Source organism: Peromyscus maniculatus, chromosome X (genome assembly GCF_049852395.1).
Source record: "Peromyscus maniculatus bairdii isolate BWxNUB_F1_BW_parent chromosome X, HU_Pman_BW_mat_3.1, whole genome shotgun sequence".
NCBI lineage: Eukaryota > Metazoa > Chordata > Mammalia > Rodentia > Cricetidae > Peromyscus > Peromyscus maniculatus.
This window is the reverse complement of record NC_134875.1, coordinates 94,579,675-94,603,992: the sequence shown is the minus strand read 5'-3', so window position 1 is coordinate 94,603,992 and position 24,318 is coordinate 94,579,675.

Below are 24,318 nucleotides of genomic sequence, written 5' to 3'. Positions count from 1 at the left end.
TGTATACCACAAACATGCCTGGCACCAGCAGAGAAGAGAAGTATGTATCCAATCCTCTGGAAGTGGTTTTATATGTATTTGTGAGCTACCATGTGGGTTCTGGGAACTGAACAAAGGTAGTCTGGAAGAACAGCCTGTGTTCTTAACCACTGAACAATATCTCCAGTCCCATATCCAATATCTTGTTCACATGTTTTCTTTGATTTGATATATCTCTATGGCTTTCCATGGAAAATTATGAGATAGCCTTTAAAAGTATTTATTTTATTTTCAATGATGTGTATATGTGTGTCTATGTGCATGTGTGTACATTGTATGAGTATATGCATGTGATTTCAGGTGCCCAATGAGGCCTGAGGAGAATAGGGTAGTGGATTCTGTAGAGATGCACTTACAGGCGATTATGAACCACCTCATGTGGGTGCTGAAGCCAAACTTGTGTCCTCTACAAAGGCAGTATATGCTCTTAACTACTAAGCAATGTCTCCAGCTCCTATAACACAATCTTGATTACACTGTTTGATGTTTACTAATTAACTAAAGTTGTTGACTTAACAAATAACACTACATTAATTTTAAAACACAATTATTTTTCTTTAAATTCAATTTCTAATTATCTACTTACTCATTACTAGTATTACCTAATAAAATCCTATCATGTCATATATTGAGCCAAGAGTTTCAAAGAGGCTCCTACCCACATTTAATGGGAATAGAACCAAGAAATGGATTTCCCTTTGTCTTGAGATACTCAATATCCATTTCTCCTAAAAATTCTAGGTTACTTATACAACATAGGCTTAACTTTTGAAATATATATATATATATATATATATATATATATATATATATATATAAACTTTTGAAGTTTTTGTTTGAAAATTATGTTTGACACATGTTAATATAAATTAAGCACAAGATTAGAGTATACATAATGGTAGTGAGTATTTATTATTTACACTCTATCTGCTCATTCCGTACTGAACTAACTAAACATGACAATTATAAATCAATTCAGAAGTTCTAAAGGAAGGAGAAGAATGACATAATATATTTCAAAAGACAGCATCAGAAATAACACCTGAAAGTTGTTACAAAATAGAAATAAGCAGAGTTAAACTGGTTATATAACAGCTTTCAGGATACTTTCCTTTCCCCTGACTAAATAATTGAACGATACTGAAAAGCATCTCCACTGACTTTGTGAGGTATGTCTTGTGAACAAAGATCTATCTCTACTTATGGGATCCAGTAGTCTATCAGGTAAATGCTTTCATACACAGTGAGACAATCTCTGACTCACATTGGATTAGAATATAAATGCATGTATGTTTTTAAATATCACAAAGTAGAAAAATAAAGGAGAGTTTTGAGTTATGAGTTTAAATAGTTGAGTGATGTCCTCAGAAACTGAGCTCCTTAAAAATTTTTTTACATGCATCCTACAAAGTTGGTGACATTTTGAGATATGTAGTTATAATAATCTAGACAACACAATATCCAGTGAAAGAAGAGATGCTTTTCTTGCTGTTCTAGGAGAGTGTCTTAGTTATGGTTACCATTGCTATGTTGAAAAACTATGACAAAAACTACTTTGGGAAGATGTTTATTTGGCTTATACTTCTATTTAATTGCACTGAAGGAAGTCAGGACAGGAACTTAAAGAGGGCAGGATCCTGGAGGCAGGAACTGATGCAGAGGCCATGGAGGGGTGCTGCTTACTGGCTTAATTTACAGAGCTTGTATATCCTGCTTTCTTATAGCCCAAGACCACATGCCCAGGGATGACGCTACCCTCAATGGGATGGGCCCTCCCACATCAATCATCAATTAAGAAAATTCACTACAAGCCTGCCTGCAACCCAATCTTTTGGAGGTATATTCTTATTTTTTTTAAATCTTTTCCTCCTATTCTTTTTAAAATAACAAAATAAAATATAATATGATAAAACAAAGACCATCACATTGAAGTTGGACAAGGCAAACTGGCAGAAGAAAAAGATCCTCATGAGAAGGCAGAAAAATCAGAGACCCAGTCATTTACACATTCAGGAGTACCATAAAGGTATTAAATTTGGAAGTATTTTCTTAATTGAAGTTCCCTCCTCTCAGTTTTATGACAGATTGTGTTAACATAAAACTATCCAGCAGAGAAGGAAAGACAAAGATTTTTGTTGAAAATCTGACTTTCCACTATGTCTTAATGGTTATATTAGGTCATCTAATAATTTGTAAACAAATTGGCCTCTATTTTGCTGAGTATTATGGTTGTGGGAAAATGGCTATCTGAATAAATCTGTGATTGTCTTATGAAGTAATGTGATTGGAATAAGCTCTGGGTAAAAAACATGTTCATAATCCTCTGGCAGGTAGGACATAGGCACTACATGGAAACCTCAATACCATCATCATTACAATAAATAAATATGAGATGTTAAGATGATGATTGTCACGAATTTGAATACTTTTGCTATCAGAATGTTTTAGTATTTTTATTATGTTTGAAGCCATCACTCAAAAGGCCCAAAACTTAATATTGATTTAGAATTAATTGATGACAGACACATTGACCTTTAAAAAGTGTTTTGGTAAATGTTTTATCTCGTTTTGAATTATTGGTGCAGAATTTTTAAAGTTGAAAATGACTTGATATTCATAAAAGGACAAATTTCTTGGGAATTCTTTAATAATGAGCCCAAACCATGACCAAAGTAACATATTTAGAAAAACAAGAACAAGTTATTATAGTTGATCTACAGTTGTCTTTAGCAGTATTTAATAATAGGATTGCAAAGAGTAAATTAGATGCATAAATCATGTTATGATTAATCTTGGTTGTCAATTGGACTGCATCTGGAAAAACTAAATCCCAAGTATGACCACTCCTGTGAGGATTTTCTCAATCATATTATTTCAAGCAAGAAGACTCACCTTAAATCTGGGCCACACCCTCTGTTGGCAGCTCACATAAAAGGACATGGAAGAAGGAAGCTTTTGTATTTTGTCTGTTTGCCCTCATCATCAGTGACGAGTTCATCTGTCCTGTTGCTGAGGCATTACTTTATTGGTATTAAAATCCTACTTCTTCATGATTCCAACATACACCAAAGAATATCAGTTATCCAGGAATCTTCCAGGCATACAGCACCAGATTGGGACTGCTGAGCCATCCAGTCTTATGGACTGAGACAGATTATCAATTTTAGATAGAGACTGAAGCCACATGAAAATGAAAAAAAAAAAACAGAAACTGACCTCAATGAAACAAATATCATTTTTATCATTATGAGGGGCAAGCAACCTTCCTGAGGGAATGAAGATCTTGTCTTGTGGGGATGGGGAAGCCAGGGTTTTATAGAAGACAAGAATGTGGATTGGGGCAAAGGATTTTTGTGCTTTTTCTGAGAGTGAGTGGTTGGATGGACACATGTAGCTATTTGAGAATGTAAGGTTTAGCTTGGAGTGGACTTCCTTATCAGGAGGGTCAAATGTTTTGATTAGGGGGAGGGAGAGATTCCTCATTTCCACCACCTTTCATTCATCCTCTCCAGTGTGAGACAGAGCTATTGTTGAACTATCTGGACTGTATCCTATAATCCAATCTAATAAATCCCCTTTTAATACATAGTAATGATATCAGTTCTGTTCCTTTAGAGAACTCTGACCAATATATATTGATCGTTAAAGTCCTGTTTTATTTGTCTAAATTTAGAATCTAAACTACAGTCAGTATCAGTATAATCTGAATTGCAATCACTGCAACTTCTCTCAGAATTCTGATGATCTTTGAATTAAGAGATACATTAGTACATTTCATACACTTTTCATGTAGATGCTCATAGTCCCTAAGATCCCACCTTTTGCTTTTTCCAGAAATTCCTTGCACCTTTCATGTTTCTCCCCCACTCCCCTTTCTATAGCCTAAGTCAGCCAGGGAAACCACCTTGCACCCCATGTAGGCTCTGTACTTGGACTAGGGGAACTGCTCCTGCCTCAGAGTATCAAACACAGGCATGATAAGTGTGCACAGCCATGACTGAGTGACACACTTTTCTTCTCATTTTGCTCTTGAGAACTAATTTTGTGCTAGTGGATCCGTCTTGATCATGTAAGGAGAGGATTGGGAGTATGCTAATAATGTCTAGTAGGGAAAATATAAAACTCTTGTTCTATCATCTCTAGTGACAATTTTGAAATGCAATTTACAAAACAAAGACTGACATTACCCCAAATGTGCATAATTGTTCAGTTATTTATCTTCCCTTTCAAAATACCTCCATTTCTTTAGGACCTTCTCCTGATTATATGTCCTTAATAAATCACATTAACATTAGTTCCCTATAAAGTTTATTTGTTGTTAGTATACAACATGTTGGATTTCCTTGTGGAATTTTCATATATTTGTTATTATACTTTATTCTTATTCATTCTCCACTGCCCTCCTACATCCTTCTGCCCTCCTTCCCTTCTCCAAATTGTCCCCTTACGCCGTCATGTCATACATATACCATTATTCCCTCATTGCTGTTTTGAAGATGTGATATTGTAGTTGTCATTAGGTCTGCTTTTGATGAACTGAAGTCTTGATGGAGATCCCTATGATGGCATGAAGTACATTTTGTCTGTTTTTTCTAGTCTTCTAGTGTAGGACCTGTGGCCTTTACTGGGACAAATATAAAGTTGTGAAATGAAATTTCCAAGACATTCAAAGTCCTTCTTTGAACTAACTTTGAGGTAATACTATGTTGTTTGGATTGAGAACATCATTCACTTTCCAAGTCAAAATAGAAGCTTGAAAAGGTCCAATTTTATTTTGAGTTATTTTCCAATGCACCTGATAGTAGAACCATGGTAATCTACTTTCATTTCTATCTGATTGTACAGTTTATAAATGTTTCCAGAAAATGGCAATTCCTGCTGGGGCTTTCTGACTTGAAGACTATTGGCAATTTTATTACATGGAAACAAGTGTGTATGTCAGAAATCATTTCCTTGTACTTCAACAATAAACAGAAAGGAATCCAGTATCTTTGGAAAACTACAAAGACTAGTTTGAAGAATTGAAAAATAGGAATGGAGACAGCTGTCTTATTTCAATTTAAAAACTCAGACCACATCACAAAATAAATAGATATTTCTCAGAGAATAACAGTAGGTTATCATAAATGCACTCAGTAAGTGATTTCTCCACATCAAATTGTCTTGCAAGATCAGTCTGTGTCATTCTTCACATAGTCACAACTATCTACCTGAAAACACATAGACAACATTGGCAATGAGCTGGGGAAATAAATATATGCTGTTTGCTATCATTTATCTGAACAGAATATTCATCTTGCTCATACCCATGGATTGTAAACCAAAATGAATCAGAACAGTTATATGATCATATTAATAAAATCCAAGGTTACTAAAAACCTTGTATTCTGATGGTAGCCATAATGAGAGACAAACACAGAGAGAAATTTAGTAAAAATGCAACTTAAATATTTTTAAATATGCAGTTTTCAGAAATAAGCTGAAATGTTCATTACAAAGCAGGAAGCACAGTCTAACTGCTAATATTAAGAAGCAAATGTCATAATTAAGAAAATGCCTTTGATTTTGATTTCAACAGTATTTGAATATGTGCAAAAGGCAGTTAGTTAATTCCAGAAAATGCTTAGCAACTAATTTCAAGATACATAAATAGTAAATTTTTCATTTGGGCAATGTGTCTAATAAGACTAAATGCTACCTTAAATAAATGTTAGGTATATTGAGCATATAACAAGGCTTTATAATCAAAATATAAAATTTTCTAGAAATGTCCTGCATTTGTTGTGATTCATGATATGGATATACACAACATAATCATAAGAAATTGGCATCTTCCTCTATGGAACCTTCGTGGTTTCTATATGACTGTCAATAGACTAGCAGATCGTCGTGTAAATTTATCTGCTCAGAATAAAGTGTTTATTTCAGTCCTAGCAAAATTAGCTATGTGATCAGATGTGTTCAGGAGAGCTAAAATATCTAGAATTATGGGCAAGATGATTTAAAGAACTGGGCATGCTCATTTCTGTTGTATGCTAGCCCTCCTTTATCATTGCCTAGAGGACCAGCGTCCAAGCAGCACAGGACTCAAAGGGAAATCTACAGAGTGGGCTCAAATTACACTTTTTTTTAATCTGAGGGAGTTAGAGAAAAAGACACACGTCCTCTTCATGGTTTCCTTCTTCATCTTCTCTGTTCTTCTGCATTCTTTCTGTCTCCTTTCTCTTGTATACTTTTTCTCTACAGCATATATACACCCCAACAAAGTTTTTCAGGTAATATAGAAATTACAGTATGGTTACATTCTATGTTTCAAGTGAATGCTTATAATGAATACATGTAAAATATGTTTTTCAGCTCCCTTACATGATTAAACATTTTATGTATTATAGGTGAAAAACAAATTATCCCAAGAACCCATGTACATTTATACCCAAGAAATTGGTTATAGATTAACTGTGTGGGCAAGTCAGGTCTTTTACTGGCAGGCTGCATTTTTTGTAGTTACAAAGAAAGGGCCAATTACTATATTACTTATCTTGAAAAGTAATCACAAACCTAAACTTCTGTATATGAAAAAGAATCAGTCAGCTCTACTTTAAATCTTTGGGGTGCATACACACTCATAAATAGTTTCTTATATGAGGAGATTGAGGTAAAAAATGTTCACAAGGAATTAATCATCACCTTTGATCACCAACTAAACCTAGCAAAGAAAGTATATCAGCTAGCAACTCTTGGGCTGCTTTGTATTTTTTACTCTAATCTAATGAATCTATAACTCAGCTACATGTCCTTGTAAACTTTAGATTGTTTTCTGAGTGTATTCATCTTAAAAACTATTATTAAATTATCTGATCTAACCTGGAGTAACTTTAAGTCTTTGTTTCAGCTAATGGTGCACACAGAATCCCGTGACTGCATCTTTAAACATTAAGAGAATTAGAGCCAGCCTGGCTCATGGGGACTCAATTATTTTCCTTAATCATTAACCTGAACTGTGACTGCTGGAATCGGACTGTGGAAGGCGGGGCAGTGTTCCACCTGATTGAGTCCCAGCCAAGGAAAGAGGAGAAGGAGCCTTTGGCCTTTGTAAAAGAGAAGGGCCTCTGGGCCTGGGGTCTCCAGTGAGCCTGTAGTTTTCCATGTGCTGGGTGGTGTGATCTAATGCACTTTCTTAGGTTGAACTCATAGGCTCTAGCTGTGTAACATTTTCTTGTATTTATAATTATTCATCAAAACTCTGTATAAACTCTCATTATTATTATCAGTTAGTACAGCTTTGGAAGAAATCATTTTCATAACAATACACAGATAAAAATATCCAGTAGAACAAGATGTATCCATGGGATAAACACACCACATCACAGGCAGTTGTGATTTCCCAGCACCCATTCACACCATGCCAAATACCAGAGGAAGATAGCAATAGTAAACATGTAAATGGACAGCAGAAACAAAAGACTTTCCATGGTCGGTGGTCTTGTGGCCTTGCCTAGCTGAGACTGACCCATTAGAGAGTTTCCTCCTGATGGCATGACACCTTGAACCTCACTTGTCACCTGCTGCTCCTCTGACATGGCCACCAGAATCCCTTCATCTGTTCATATAGTTTAATGTGTAGTTTATTTTGTCAACATTTTGAGAAAGGGTCTCACTATTTACTCTAGACTGAAAAATTTACAATCCTCTTGCCTCTGATATTCCAGTAGTAGGATTATAGGAATATATCACCATGTGTCATTTTTGGGGAATTTCCTATACTCAGTGAATTCAGTGGCTTATTTGAAGGTTAATTATAGATGATTTTACATCACTTACTGAAACTACAACAGAAGTTCATTGTTCATGTTATATTTGATAGATATAGCCTTGATGGACACTAACAAAAGACAAAATCTTCTCAATGGACAAGCATTTAATATTTCATCTTTCTTTCAAAAAGATGGCCCACAGCTGGGCAAGGTGGTGCACATGTTTAATTTCAAATTTCAATAAGCAGAGGCAGGTGGATCTCAGAGTTCAAGGCCAACCTTGTCTACATACTGAGTTTCTGGTCAGCCAGGCTATGTAGAATGACCATGTCTCAAGATAAATAAATAAGTAAATAAATAAATAAATAAATAAATAAATAAATAAATAAATAGATAGATAGATAGAGAAAGAAAAAAGAAAAAGAGAGAGAGAGAGAGAGAGAGAAAGAAAGAAAGAAAGAAAGAAAGAAAGAAAGAAAGAAAGAAAGAAAGAAAGAAAGAAAAAGAAAAAGAAAAAGATGGCCTGAAGTACATCAGAGTATCATTTTACAACAGATACTAAGGTAATGGTAGAGAGTTTAATTAGATGATCGGAGACTCAAACAGGCTGAAGACTCCATCACCATACAGGATAGCACATACAACAGATTTTTATGCACTAAATTCGTGCATAATAAAAAGTGTTGATAATCCCTAGACACATTGATGCAATAAGTAATAAACATGAGAAAATGAAGATGGTAACTTTTGTGGTTACACCTAGAGACTATTTTACTTCAGATCTTCACACATCTAAGCATTCAACTGAGAATGCTAAAATATGTACTTCCACTGTGGAATATAAAATTCCTCTTGAAATATAAGTAATTAACACATGCAATTTTATTTTGTTATAATTATATAAACAAGGAAAATAATAGAGAAGAGAGGGAGAGTATAGTGTCGATTGAAATCATTAATGTGAATTATTAAGAGGAAAATAAATTTGCTTGTGCATAAGAAAGGCAGGAAATATTACTTATGAAACTCAAATTATTCACTGGGATCACTCTTCATACTGCATTATCTGCAGGTAATTGACAATGACACACTAATGCAGCTTTATGAACAAAAAAGCACTGAGGGCTCAGGCAGCTTAGAAATAAATAAAACTGTGAATTGTAAATCTGTGGAGGCCCACAAAGTTTCCTAGTGATATCTGAGCTTGCTTTACCCAGCAGAGCTGCATTAGAGGATTGCTTGACCACGTGCATGGTTACCAGGTATTTGCCAGGGTATTCCCTTGGCTGTGCTAGGGAAAGGTCTTTTGATCCACTCCTTAGCATTCCTTTAAAAAGTCCTTTAGATGAGATAGAAGGGGCTGGTGGGTTTTGATCCAGGCTTTCCTGATTCTATCTTGTGTTTCTCTCTCCCCTCTATATTTCTGTCTAAATATTTCTTACTTCTCCCTACTCAAGAGTACCCTGGTGGGAAAGTGGGAGTGGGTCTCACACAGATGGTACCATGAATATGGACTTGGTGAAAGTGGGGAGAGGGCCCCATGGGAAGCAGTTGGAGATGTGTGGTTTTGTAGTATAATGAAGGTAGGGGTATTTTATTCTCAGGAGTCAAGTTAAGGGGTGGAATGTTGAAGTTGGACAATGAGGCTGCAGCATATATTTCTCTCTATCTAGGTTTCTTTCCTTTTTCTCTCTCTCTCTTAATTTCTATCTATAAAACTGAAGAAAAATTTAGAGTAAGGTAGAATATAGAAATATTTGGTTAGGAATATAGTTTAAGAAAAAAATTAGGATAAGGTAAGCAACAAGACAGAGGAACTATGTCCTTGATTTTCCAACTATGGGGCTATGAATGCAAAATCCCGGGGAAGAATAAGAAAAATTTATCAAAGATGAGAAAAATAGGCAGAAATGATTCCTGTGGAAGCTTTTGGCCTGTGAACAGCTTGAATTCTGAGTCCTGAGTGGCAGAGAAAAGAATTTTCCTGAGGCAGATATTGATGAAATAAAACTTTTCACTCCACTGAAACTGCCACTGTATGAAAACATCACACAATTAAAATTAGTTTTCATTTGGCCATGAAGCCAAAGAGCAAAGAGGTCTTAGGAAATTCTTAGTAATCTCTCTCTAAAAAACTTAAAGCTATTCAGACCTTTTCTTTCTTATATTTTCTCTGTTTCTGTAAGGGTAAAAAGTTAACTCACCTGGAAATAACATCTATAAGTATGGGGAAATCACCTCTAATTGCTCTAAGGAAAAAAATCTCTTGGAATATGACAAATCCTCTCTGCTAGTCCTATCTCCTCCTCAAGCCAGTACTTAAAAAAAAAGAATCTAGGGACAGTGCATTTGCAGAGGCACAGAGGAGGCCTGGCTGTTGCAGGATGCTTGGTTGGGCCAGGCTTCAGGAGAAGAGTGTGGGTCCTGAGCTGTGGCAGCAGCATCAGGGACTCTCCATCTTGGGGGAGGGGACAAGCAGGGACGAAGATCTATTGGGGAGGAAATCTTTCTGAAAAAGCTCTTATTCAAGAGCTTCCATTTTCTTTCACTGACCAGGTAAGATGGAGGAAGAAGCCCTATGGGAATTTTGCTTCTGGCACCAAAGCACCAATCTGTAAGTGCACAGAAGAGATAGAAGGGAGTGGTGGGTTTTGATCCCAGGCCCTCCCAAGGCTATCTTGTGTTTCTAACTGGCTCTCTCCCCTCTGTATTTCTATCTAAATATTTCTCACTTCTCCCTTCTCAAGAGTACCCTGGGGAAAATGTGGGAGCAGGTCCCCAACATCAATCCACTCAGAAAGTGGCTGGAACAAAATGAATACATATAATAGATAAAGAAAGACACTGAAAGTCAGGTGTGGTGACACAAACCTTTAATGCTTGCACTTGGAAACATAGGCAAGCGTATCTTTATGGGTTTCAGGTCATTCTGCTCTGTATCTTGTGTTCCAGGCCAAATAGGACTACATGATGAGACTCCATCTCAAACAAAATAAGAAAAAAAACACTATAAAGCCTTACAATCTAGAGAAGGATTATCAATGTTTCCCACCCAATTTACTGTCCTATATATAGAAAGATATTTTAAGTAATTTTACTTCTTTCTTCTACTATTGCTATCAGTAAGATGTGTAACAGTGGTGCACTTGAAAAATTCCAATAAAAAATAATCACTATATGTGATGGCTATTTTTGGTTGTCCTCATGATGATAGCTGGAATGAACTATAATCCAGAAATGGAGGGTACACCTGTGATCCAGATCTTGAGACAAGGAGACAACATGCATTTGATATGGGTCTTGAGGCTGGAAAACACATGCCTTTCATCCAGAGCTTGAGGCTTGAAGGCACACCTTTAATCTGGGCTGCACCTTCTGCTGGAAACCTATTTAAGGACAATGGAAGAAGGAAAGGTTTCTTCTTCACTTGCTCGCCTTAGGCTAGTCAGCACATCCATTCCTTCACTGGCTTTGGAGCCTAATTTTTCCAGATGCCAGCATATACAGAAGACCAGCTGAGACACTCAACCTTGTGGGACTGAGCAGCAACTAGATTTTTGGACCTTTCATTCACAACTAGCCATTGTTGGACTGAAGCCTGTAAGTCATTCCAATAAATTCAGAGAGAGAGAGAGAGAGAGAGAGAGAGAGAGAGAGAGAGAGAGAGAGAGAGAGAGAGAGAGAGAGAGAGAGAGAGACTCTGCCATATCTCCCAGAATTTGTCTTTTTACTTACCCAAGACTTTCCCCTAAATCATGAGCACTGTTTTCAGACCATAACCCACTCTTGTTATTGAGGTCATTTGTGCTTTACAACAGCCTAAGTGACTTCTATGTTATCTTAGGGCCAGGCCAATCCTGACACACACAGGCATCATGTTCACCTCAGTCAAACTCCCTAGAACCTAAATCTTGGGAATTATCTCTAAGTCAACAGTACCCATTCTTGTAAAAGAAGCCAGATTACTTTGCAAGGAATCTCAGTATAAACATGTCTTAAATTCTTGTGTACTTGGGACTGAGTTAATTGTTATCTGAATACTTTTTTCAAAAATTGTGTTGTGCTTAAATATGGCAAAAGTAAAATAATCTGGGCCAGACTCTGTAAATCCTGGTCCAGCACCAGTTACAACAAATCAGGCTGAGCAGAGTTTCATTCTTGTCTCTTTGAGGCATCACCTAATGATTGAGATTTGTTGCAGCTGAAAGTGACTAAATGTAGCCCATTGTTTTTGAACACTGACATAAAAAATGAATGTACATATTAGGAAACTTATAGAAGAAACATTTTATTGTTTTGTGCTTAACAAACGTCACTGCCTCTATTTTTCATTTCATTTTTTTAGAGTATTTGTCAAAGTTCCCAAATGAGTGAATCTCATGATGGGCAGAGAGTATCGTTTTCCATTACAGAAGTCATTATGATCAATAATTTTTCTATTTTCTTTGAAGAAGACATTAGGTGAGCTATAATATAAGTTTACCAACTGGAGTGGTCTGACATGATTTTCTTAAACATGATGGCATAACAAAAATGCCATGAAATTTGAGAAATGATTTGGTATGGTTGCAACCATGTCCTAACCTAACCAGACTTGAACTTGTTGAATACATAACTGCCTGTCTTACTCATGGCTATCGTTTTTTCTGTCTTACTCATATCTATTTTTTTTTCTAGTCTTATCCTTTAGCCTTTCCTTCATGCTGTAGATCACCCAAATATCCTTCTATATCTGGTTTCTGTTTTTGATTGGTATCTTGCCTATATATTTTTAAATTTTATTTATTTGTTTATTTATCTATTGATTTATTTATTATTTTCAAATTATATGGGTGTTTTGCCTACATGTGTGCCTGGTGCTCTTGGTGGTCAGAACAGGGAATTCCCTGGGATTAGAGTTATGGATGGTTCTGATTTATCATATGAGTACCCAGAACTGAACCTAGGCAAGAGCAACCAGTGCTCTTACTCTTGGAGCCATTTCTCTGCCTGTGTTTCCTACGGCATGATTCCTTATTTTTACATCAAGTTATAGCCTCTATAGACATGTTCTTGTTTCCATAGGTAAAGAACATGAAATAAACATTTTAAGAGTTTTCAAATTTAAATGTGTTTTTAAAAGGTTACTTAGTAGACACCAATATATATTTTGGAAATACCCTTAATAATAAATGAACTCACCCCTTCCATGCTATCATTAATTTTATCTCCATAGAATATAGTGACAATTTTATAAGTTAATGTTATAATTAAAAATATGAATATTTTAACATGAATTTCTAAAGTATTTCCTTAAATCATGAAACAAACATAAATCACATATATTTAATATACAAAGCAATGCATTCATGTATCAAATTTAATTTTTTATTCTCAGAATTTTATCTGAGAATTGAATATTATTTCATTAATTTTCATGATAATTGTTGTTTTAAAAATGTAGTTATATTTAGTTTTCCTCTCTCCACTAGCCCCTTTATTTGTTTTGGTCTGAGGAGACAAGGTCTCACCTCGTAGCACAGACAATCATTGAACTCATACTTCTCTTTCCGCAGCCTTCTGAAATCTGAGATTATAGGCTACATTACCATGCCTAAACTACATATTTATATATTCATGGCCTTTTATTTGGTTAACCTGCTCATATGGTACCAAGGTTTAGAAATGTCACTGCTGGAGATAGTAGAATATGATTCATGCTTCTTGAAAATATCTGGAAGCCTGTATTCCACAAAGTATTTGACAAGAATCTTCTTGTTTCAGTTAGGTAGAAGCTAAACAGGTAAAATAAGAAGTCATTTGGAATATCTTACTATAAATATCTCCTCTTTGAGACTTGAGTTACAGAGAGGAGAAAAAATGTTTTGCACTAATGGTTCAAACTAATTGCTTCTGATCTTAATTTTTCTGTGAATTACTCTCAGTAACTTTTACATTGCTGTTTAAATGTTTAATGGATGCATAGAATCATCTATTATAGTAATTAAATAGCAGATTGTTTTTCCAGTTTTAATTTTAAAAAGTGTTGAACACCATAAGATCATTTCTTCTATATTAAGGTGATTACATATAATGGTAAAAAGGTAGCTTAATAAAGATGTCTGTCAGTAAAAATATTAAGAAATACAAATGGATTTATTTGGAGACTTCAATTAAAACAAATCCAGCATTCTGTGTTTTCCAAATGCTAAAGAGTGGAATCATGCATTTGAGAAATATGAACTAATCAGCAAAATACAAAGGCTTCTACTCTATAATTCTGCGAAAGAAATATGGCATGTAAAGAAATATGAATCAATTATGTACTAATAAAATATTTTTTCATGTCCAATATAGTTATAATTGTAAAAACCACATGTGTGGGAAAGGGAGAATGATGACTCTGAAGTTGTCTCAATATATTAGCTATGTAAACTAAAAGAACTTAAAGATGGCTTAAACTTGTCTTTATAATAAAATATCTAATATGTATACAAGTTCATATATATGTATGATCTGATGTATAGCAAAATAACTAAATCACTAGCTTTACAAAATCAGTATATTGAAGAAAAAAATTATTGTCTTCAAACTTTTTGTTATCAGAAATAAAAATAATATACCTCAAGCTGAAGTTCATTTATGTAAAAGGTATTTATCAATTGAATGCATCTATAATATTCCCCAAATTGCTATTTCATTTAAGCATATGATTTTTCCTTCTTTCACAGAAGCTTGAACAGTACTTCTATGTTATAACACATAATGACCTTTTAAATAAATCAATTATTGAATGGACATTTTATAGGAACAAAATGTAGGAATGAAATGAAAGACTTTTAACTAAAGACTGTCTCCTTCTGTGGGACTAGGAATTGAACCAAGGGTCTCACACATTTTGTGTAAGAAGTCTATCACTGAGCTACATAGAAAAAATTTAAAGTGTTTTCTTGTCTTATTTTATGTGTGAGTGTTTTTCCTGCATGTATGTCTGTGCACCATGTGTGTGCAATGCCTTAGAAGCAAGAAGACGTAATGGTTAGAACCCCCAAAACTGGACTTACAGATGATTGTTAGCTACCATGTGGGTTATGGGAATTTAACCTGGATCCATTGGAAGAGTAGTTAGCTAGTATTCTCAATCACTGATCCGTCTTTCTAGCCTATCACTATTTTTATTAATTCCAAAGAATCTAATTTTACTCACATTTTATCAATTTATTGCTTCCTTCTATAAAAAAAATGAACATTTTATTCAAAGTGATAAAATATAAATGTATGTGTGTCATATTCTCTAATACAGTATACATGCATAAAAGATGTAAATAAAAATTATATATGTGCATATTAAATTACATATTAAAATGATAATGATTTTCCTATAAACTCACTCACTCCTGGACATACATATTCATTCATATAAGCCTGCTCAATAAAGACTGCTTTTGTAACAATTGTGACTGCAAAATATGTTGTTATCTTGATTCTAACATATATACTTTTCATTACCTTATGAAACTGCATTTTACTTGTGTGTGCTTCTGCTTCTACTCCATATTATAGTATGCATTTGGCCTTGACTGTTGATAGAATGGTGCTTTACCAAAGACTTTTTTAGCTCTTGAATGAAAAATAGCATGTGAAATACCTTTTCTTTTGCTGGAAGAAAAAAATAATTGAACCTGAGATACTGTGACAATTCTTTTGGTGACATACATGGTTTCTTTCATTTAATATTGTGGGATAGTGTGAAAATTGTGTGTTTCTCCAAAATTCCAGTTGAAATTAGAATCTAAATGAAGCAATGTTGAGAAAGGAAGTATGCATTGAGATATATTTGGTTCATGAAGGTATGAGACCTGGACAATTCTCAGGGAACTAAGTTAGCTCTTACTACCAAAGCATAGAATTAGCACAAGAGTAAACAATTGTAAGGTGAGATTTCACCCTAATGTTTTGAGAATCAAAATAAAATTTCCTTTAGTAAGTGTCAAATATTCAGTCATAGTAATAATAAAAATTATACTGAAACAAATTAAAAGCTTCTTAAAGACAACTTTTAGAATAGTGTGTAATTTCTTTATAAGAACAATAGATTTAGAATTGAGAATGACTGATAGTTCTGTGTCTTTCAATCACTCAAGCCTTACACATCCATTTTAGATACACCTCATGCATAAAATCCAAGGGTAGAATTTTCAACTTGCTTACATGAATTTAGCACTTCTTTACCCAATATTGAAAGGGTATTGAAAGTAACTAGGTCATTTGAGTACACTGTTTTGTTGCATGCTTAAAAAGTGTAATGAATTAGAAAATGAGACTTTGGTCTATTTAAAAAGAAACCAGTCTTCAATCAGAACTAGAAGGGGGTTTTCTTTTTTAATTAAAAATAGTTTTTTATAAAATATATTCTGATTATTGTTTCCCCTCCCCCAACTCCCCCAAGATCCTACCACACCTTCCCACTGACCCAAATCCACACTCTTTTTTGCTATTTCTCAATAGAAAACAAACAAGCATGATTAAAAATATGATTAAATAAAGACAAACAAACCTGAATAGGACAAAAGAAACAAATGAGCAGAAAAACAAGTAGCCAAAAAGAAATTACAAGCAGCTCATAATGGTAGAGGCATTCTCACTGGCACACACAGAAATCTCCTAAAAACACAAAATTAAAAATGATAATATATAAGCAAAATAACTGTAGGGTATTAATGGAAAAACATCCAGATAAAGCATTATGAGACAAAAAATAAAGCCTCCAAAAGTAGCACTGATTTTGCTTTATGTTGACCATCTATTCTGGTCATGGAGCCAAGCCTTAAGAGTGGTTTGTTTATCTAGTTAGACTCCCTAGGAGAAAACCAAGTTTTAATTTGAGAGTGGTTATCAATTGGAGATAGCTTCTGGGTTAGGAATGGGGCCTTATGTCTACTACTACTCTCAGCACTGGCACCTAATCAATCAGGCCCAGACATGTGCAGGACCTGAGCATGCTGCCACAGTTTCTGTGAATTCTTATGTGCATCAGTCCTGCTGTGTTTAGAAGGCTTAGATTTTTTTTTTGGTGTTCTCCATCTTCTCTGGCTCTTATAATCTTTCTGCCTCCTTTTCCAAAGTGATCTCTGGGTTTTCAGGGAAGGGAATTGATGGAAGATCCATTTAGAACAGAGTGTTCCAAGGTCTCTCACTCTCTGCACATTGTCAAGCTGTGGGTCTGTGTATTTATTCCCATCTGCTAAAAGAGGAAGCAGCTCTGATGATGGCTGAGCAAGGCATGGATCTATGAGTATAGCATAATATCATAATGAGTCATTTTATTGCTATGTTCCTTTAGCAGAGTAGTAGTATTTGGTTTTCCCCCAGACCTCTGGTCTGTCTAGTTTTAGGTTCTTGGCCACCTGAACAGTGTCAGGGATGGGTTACATCTCAGAGTAGGCCTTAACTCATATCAGATATTGATTGCTTACCCACCTCCACAAGCTTTGTTCCACTATTGCACTCACACATCTTACATGAAGGTCACCATTGTAGATTGATGTGTTTATAGCTGGGTTGGTGTTTACCTTTCTCTATGGTAATGTGCAGAGTACCATTAAGTACCATGCACACTAGTCAGCAAGGGTGAAGGATCTATGTAGCCACCAGCTCAACTTCTCCACCTTCAATGAGTTGCATAGGTATTATCTTCAGCAATAGGGCTTTGCAGTCAGTTTGTGTAGAGCCAGCAATGGCATTGGCAACAGCTTGAGGTGTTTGGGGATTCTCATGAGATCCCTTTGGCCAACAACTCAATTATATTTAATCCATTCATGGTACCAGAAGTTTCATTTGGTGACAAGTGATGGCCAGTTAAAGCTCTGTCTCCTGTATTATTTGGCGATATCGTTTAGATCACCTTCATACATGTATATATCATAGGAGCTTCTACTGTGTTAGGTTTCCATACAACCTCTCAAATGGCTCTTATTTTTAGCTGGCCCTTCACATATTCCCTCCCTCACCTGTCTCTTTGCTCCCTCCATGTTTGATCCTCTTATTATTACAGTACTATGCCCCACTCCCACCAACCATAACTATCTAGTCTGGTTTCCTTCCTATGGTGATCCAATCCACCACTAAATCACTTACTCTCTATCTACCCTCTGTGGTTATATGAGTTGTATCCTGCTTATCAAAGATTTAGCAGCCAATATTCACATATAAGCAAATACATACTATAATTGTCTTTGGGGTCTAGATTACCTCATTCAGGCACGGCCAGTGGGTTTCCAGACGTAGACTATCTCCAGTGTTTGTGGTCAAGACAAAGGGATAGGGTAATGAAGGATAGCTACAGGAGAACATCTGTTTAATCCCTTTGGAATGGAGGTAGAAAGGAGGGAGATGGCACAGCAGGTGGTCTGCTACTAAGCTGGGCATAAGACTGGGGAACTGGAATGGAAAATGGAAAGGAAAGTGAAAATCACCTACGTGATTCCCTGTCTAGCATGAGCAAACCAGTTTCCATGGAGAGAGTGACTGCAGTATTGGCAGTGAGAATAGGGGACAAGGTGAGGAAGGAAGGTTGTGTAATCCCAAAGATGCAAGGAGAAAGATCATTGACTGAAATCATCATGGCCAAATTAATTAAAGCAAGCTTTTGTATTCATGTACAGGGACTGCCTTCCCCTAAGGCAGGGTTCAAGAAGTCATCATTGGACACAGGAAAGATAAAGGTTTTAATGGCTTGGGGTAGGGGGTTTCCAAACAGGGGATTGGGTAGACAAATAGGTAGGGTTACAAGGTGAAATATAAGCATAACAAGTTGGTCATAACAACCTAGGCATGCCTGCAAGGTGGTCATAACAGGGTAGTCATAATAAACTATCAAAACAAAGGTATTGGTGTCATTTCTTGGAAAAAACAATACAGAACCATTTCTAGTTAAGATTATAGTTTGGGCATACCCCAATCCTTGAGAAACAGCAGTTTAATCATAAATGGGAATGAACCTAGTTTGTTTTTACTATAAGATGGCTTTGAAACCCAAGTGGGAGCTAGGCTGGTTCATCAGCTGAAGATCTGCCAGAAAGAGGTGTTCGAGGCAGGAAGAAGAAAAACAAGACAAAATAAAACAAAAACAGGCTTAAAATCCTTAGAATTTTATGGGTTTTTTTTTGTATCAAATACAAAAGTGAACCAAGTTTTTAGGCAGAATAACTTTGTAAAGCACTGTCCTTTGTATTACAAACTTCCATATGCTGAGGTGGCTTAAAAAGCTCACTGCCTAGTCTGCACTGATGATCTGGACATAGAATCTAATGTTAAGAGAAGTTTCATGTGCAAAACACAATTGAAATCTAATCAAAGGTATTCACAGATTGGATTCTTCATAATATTTGCCTCATTTACCATGCTGGCATTACATGCTTAAGTTTGTTTACACCACTCTCATCTATGTTTCTTTTTTGTTTGTTTGTTTTTTGAAACAAGGTTTCTCTGTATAACAGCCCTAGCTGTCCTGGAGCTCGCTCTATAGACCAGGCTGGCCTAGAACTCACAGAGAAACACCTGCCTCTGCCTCCCAAGTGCTAGGATTAAAGGTGTGGTCACCACCATCTGGCTCATCTATGTTTCATTATGCTTTTTCTTCTTACTGCTTGCAATTTTATTGTGGCTTTGAAAACAATGAAATATAACTTATCCTTGGATTTCTTATGTCTGTAGACCACAAGGTGTGATGATCATATCTGAAAGAGGAAATTGAAGGCTTAATGGCCTAAAATTCTCAGGTAGGCTGAGAAACTCCTCACAGGAGAGTTGATTTGATGGATGACACTGGACTGTTTAGGATCCAGAAATTTTCCAGAAGAGAGCATCAGCATAACAGCCTCCTCTGCTGTCTACCAATTCGAGACTGCAGGGGAACTCACCCCAAATTCCCTTTATCTTCCCTATAAAACCCTAAACCCCTGTGTACAGTCTCTAGATCCCTAAAGAGACCAATGCCCTCCACTGTTCTGATTAAAGGACATTCTACTTCTAAAGATCCCTGTATTCTTTCTTTAATTTTCATATCACCACCATGAATACCAATCTAACAGAGATGATACATACCTGATTCCTGGGCTTTGGAATAGAAGCTTTGTTGGCTCATTTTATGTCAACTTGATGCAAGCTAGAGTCATCTGAAAGGATGTAACCTCAGTTGAGAAAATGCTTTCATAAGATCCAGGTGTAAGGCATTTTCTTAATTATCGATTGATGGGGGAGGGCTTGGCCAATTGGTGATGGTGCCTTCCCTGGGCTGGTGGTCCTGGGTTCTATAAGAAAGAAGGCTGTGCAAACCATGAGGAGCAAGCCAATAAGCAACACTCCTCTGTAGCCTCTGCATCAGCTCCTGCCCCCAGGATCCTGCCCAGTTTGAGTTCCAGTCCTGACTTCCTTCAATGATGGGCTGTGATGTGGAAGTATAAGTCAAATAAACCCTTACCTCCCCAACTTGCTTTTGGTATGATGTTTCATCTCAGCAATAGTACCTATAACTAGGGCAGGTGTTACATGTAAATTAGATCTTTAATCTTAAGTGTGACAGTTATATATTAGCTACCATTCTCATTGCTGTGAAAAAGACCCACCATAATTATTTTTGGTACCCGTCCATGGGCAAGAGTCATGGACTGAATCAAATGAAGAAAGTGAGCTGAAAACTTGCATTAATAAATCTGTTTTCTGGCTGTAGATGCTATGTGATTAGCTGCTTCAGCCTTTTGCTGCCGTGAGCTTTTTTTTTTTTTTCTGTGATGGCCTGTATTCTCAAACTATGAGCCAAAATAAACCCTTTTCCTTAAGCTGCTGCTTCCATCAATGAGGACAGTAACTATTATGCAAAAATGTTATTGTTATTGGAATTGGAGGATTGCTTAATATATCTAACTATTCATAATAAACCAGTTCATGTGGTTCTTAGGCTTTTGGAACTGGTTTGCAGGAGGAATATAGAAGTGTTTGAAAACTCAAGCTAGAAAAATCTGTTGAATACTGTCAGGAGAGTTTAATGGGACATTGTGGTGAGTGTTTGAAAGACCAGGAGATCAAAAGAAATATTAATTCTGAAGACCCAGTTTACAATGTTTTAGAGGGAAATAAGGACTCTCTTGGAAATTTGTTTAGAGGCCATTTGTGTTATATTCTGGCAAAGAATAACTGCATTCTTATCTTGAGAGCTCAAATGAGGCTAAATTAAAATGTAGTGGACTACTGTGTTTAGTAGAAGAAATTTTAAGGTAGGAGAGAATTCAGGCTATGGTATGTTGATTACTCACTACTCTTACTCAGGTCTATGTGAAAAAGAGCATCAAGAGGACAAGAAAAATACTTAAAATGGAATTTTTCAAGAAGAAGAGCTCAAGGGAATTTAAAGTCACAGTCAAGGTACATGCTGAAAAATAGGTTGTAATTGTTACAAAGAAATCCCCTACTCTACACTAAGAAAATAAGAAAGATACATGAAAAAACAAGAACTCATCAATATGAGGATCCAGCTTATAAAAACCATAATTCATTTCAAAGTAGAGACCTTAAATCAAGAATGCAACTGAAGGGTCTCTTTGTTTGAAAACAACTTCCTACACAGAGATGCCATTATAGCTTTGCTCCAAGGAAGCCAGGCTCCATCCTGAACTTGCAGCAGAACTTGGCAGCAACAGCTATAAGGAACTAGTTTTGCAGACATGAAAGATACAAGATTGAGGGGCTCATGGAGACTTCTGCCTAAGTTCAAAGGGCCCCAGAGGCCAGACACTTTATGACCGTGTCAAAATACTTGGAAGGAAACACTAAGGGGATAATATGTAAAGACATGAAGGTGAGAGTTAATTTGAAATGGATATCCTGGGATGTTGAAGATGCCAGGTCATGAGAACTTTGTCTACTGGGGGCAGGTAACAAGTATGGAGTGGAGCTAACACAAGAAAAAGACTGTACGTGCAGTGATTGACAAAGCTAAGAGACAGGAGTTCCATGCCCTCTGGAGCCCAGATGTTTTTAGCATGAACACAAGAGGCCAGATACACGGCTGCAGGAGTAAATGTTTGCATGGCAAGGCTTTGATTTTATTTGGCACCATCATAGCTGGTTATTCATCAATTCCTCCCTTTTGGAAAGAGAATGTTTACTTTTCATGACAATGTAAGTTTCAAGCATATGACTTGTTTTTGTTTTCATTTTGTTTTGTTAGTTTTCTTTAAGTTTTTTTTTTTTTTACAGTTACAGCTGCTTTCTCAGTAGCATTCTTGTTTGTAGCTTCAAATTCCCTCTTTTGTCTTCCAAAGGGCACACATTTATTAAAATCTTCTCCTCAACTTGCTCCCTTCTCTCTTTTAGTATAGACCTAGGTAAGAGTAGTAAGTAACAACCATACTATAGCCTGAATGCTCTCCTGTCTTAAAATTTCTTCTACCAAAAAAAATGAGTCCACTGCTTTTTAATTCAGCATTATTCAAGTTCTCAGAATGCCAGTTGAATGTAGCAAGGAATATTTGCTTGACATAAATGCCATCTGTCTTGATTGTGCTGATGGCTTTGTGAATGTTTCCATTTTTGAAAGCTCATTAAGATATAAGCTTAAAATGAAGCATTTAAGAAATGTTGAATATATTAAATTATGAAAAGTCACACCTACTAGTATATATTAAAATCATGACATTTTAAATAAGAATAATTTTTTTAAAAATTTAGTATTATATAATGCCAGAGAGAAGTGACTAAAATACACATTTCCTACTCATGTAACAGATTGGTAATTTATTTTTGAAAACTTTTTGCTGGTATTTCCTAAGAATTATGGGCATCTGCTTACCTGTTATCTAACTAAAATTTTATATCCAAGACAAAGTAAGCTGTTTACCTGTGAAGATATCTAAGAATATTTTTATGCTTTATGCATAATATATATCTCTAGTAAATGTGATTTATACATGAGTTGATAAATGGCAGAAACATAAGTTGTGAACATATTAGTATTTACAAGGGCATGATTGGATGTTACAAATAAAATTTTGAACAAGAGAAGAAGTTAAGTAAAAATTACAGTATTCCATTTAACAAAGTCTAAAAAAGGATCCTGATGTTATATTGCGTCCTTGTAAGCTCAGCACTCTGGAGATAGGCAAAAGTGGATAATATGTTTGAGGCTAGGCTATATAGAGAAACTAAATTTCAAAAACAAAAAATCCAAAACAGACAAAGCAGAGCCAGACAGAGTGATAGTAGTCACAACTCTAGCTACTTTCAAGCAGTGTAGTGGTTTCCTGGGATGTTGGCAATATTCTACATTTGGTCTATTTGCTATTAAGGTGTATTAATTTTAAAAGTCAATGATTTTTATAATTTTGGTATACATATACATACATAGATATTGATGTATAAAACTTAAAATGTTTACATTGTAAAAATCAGGTCCTATTGTTCTTAAATTCTCTGATAACTTCTTTTTGTTTTCTAAGGCAGAGTCTTACTATGTAGCCCCGGGTGGCCTTGAATTTACTATATAGATTAGGCTGGCCTTCAACTCACAGAGATCAGTCTTTCTGTTTCTCAAGTGTTGAGATTAAAGGTGTGCATCATTAGGTGTGGTTTCCAAAAAAAATTATTTTTCCATAATTTTCAATCAAATCCCAAGTCCTTATGCCTATTGCCTCATATATTTTCATTCCTGAATTACTCCCTAGGGTCAAACCACATTAGCCTCTTCTTTCTTCCTTGAACATCGAATAAAACAATTCCTTCATAAACTTTTTCACTTTCAGTTTTCTGTCTGGGCACTATTTGTTTTTTATCTAAATCTTTCAACTAGTCATTTTGTTCCTTGGAATTCAGGTCTATGCCTTTTCTCAAACCCCAAAACAGTTTTTCCGTTACTTTTATGAGAAGTCTGCAGTGTGCTGGGGATATATATATATATATATATATATATATATATATATATATATATATATATTCTTTAGTTATGATAAAAAATAAGTTAGATATAAAACCTTAGACTCACAAATATAGAATAGATAGAATATCTTCTTTAATTTTGCAACAGATAAATAGACTAGATATTATAATTCTTGCTTGATAATTGTTTTGTTATATGTAATTTTACTATGTTAAAGAAAAACCTTCCTTTCTGAAAAAAAGAAAAGGGGACATGCTGGGGATGTCTTTCTGTATGCTGTGAATATGTGTTGTTCTGATTTGGTTGATAAATAAAATGCTGATTAGCCAGTAGCCAGGCAGGAAGTATAGTATAGGCAGGATAAACAGAGAGGAGAATTTTGGAAAGAGGAAGACTGAGTGAGGAGTTGCCAGCCAGACACAGAAGAAGCAAGATGTAAAAGTAGAAATGAGAAAAGGTACCAAGCCACATGGCTAACCATAAATAAGATGGGTTACTTTAAGTGTAAGAGCTAGTCAGTAGTAGGCTTGAGCTGATGGTTGAGCAGTTTTAGTTAATATGAGCCTCTGTGTGTTTACTTGAGTCCAAGCAGCTGCAGGACTGGCAGATGAGAGA